We start from the raw sequence: 389 nt of genomic DNA, 5'->3' as shown, positions 1-389 counted from the left end.
CTGCCACAGCACGCTGATTGGTCAGATTGACTGTCAATCGGAATAGCGAGGCTCCGAGTGGTGAGAAAGCGGAGCTTTGCTTTTGCCCCGGAAGGAAATGCAGAAGTTCACGATCTGTGATTTTGAGGAAACCGAAGCACAGAGCCGAGGAGGTATTTACTGCAGGTCGGAGGACCGGTGTTAGGACAAAGTCAGGTTTTCTGCTCCTCACTGCAATTCTCTGGAGTCTTTTGACTTAAAAAAAAAAAACAAAAACAAAAAACCGCCCCTGTGCACAATTTTATAAGGCAAATTGGAAAAAACAAAATCCACACTCATTTGTCCCGTGAACCTGCTTCAAAGAGTACAGCCTGGTGCATAATCCAAAAGGGAAAAAAAAAAGGCCAAAG

The sequence above is a fragment of the Bos indicus genome, chromosome 22 (genome assembly GCF_029378745.1).
Source record: "Bos indicus isolate NIAB-ARS_2022 breed Sahiwal x Tharparkar chromosome 22, NIAB-ARS_B.indTharparkar_mat_pri_1.0, whole genome shotgun sequence".
In the NCBI taxonomy this organism is placed as follows: domain Eukaryota; kingdom Metazoa; phylum Chordata; class Mammalia; order Artiodactyla; family Bovidae; genus Bos; species Bos indicus.
Note: the sequence above shows the minus strand (reverse complement) of the source record.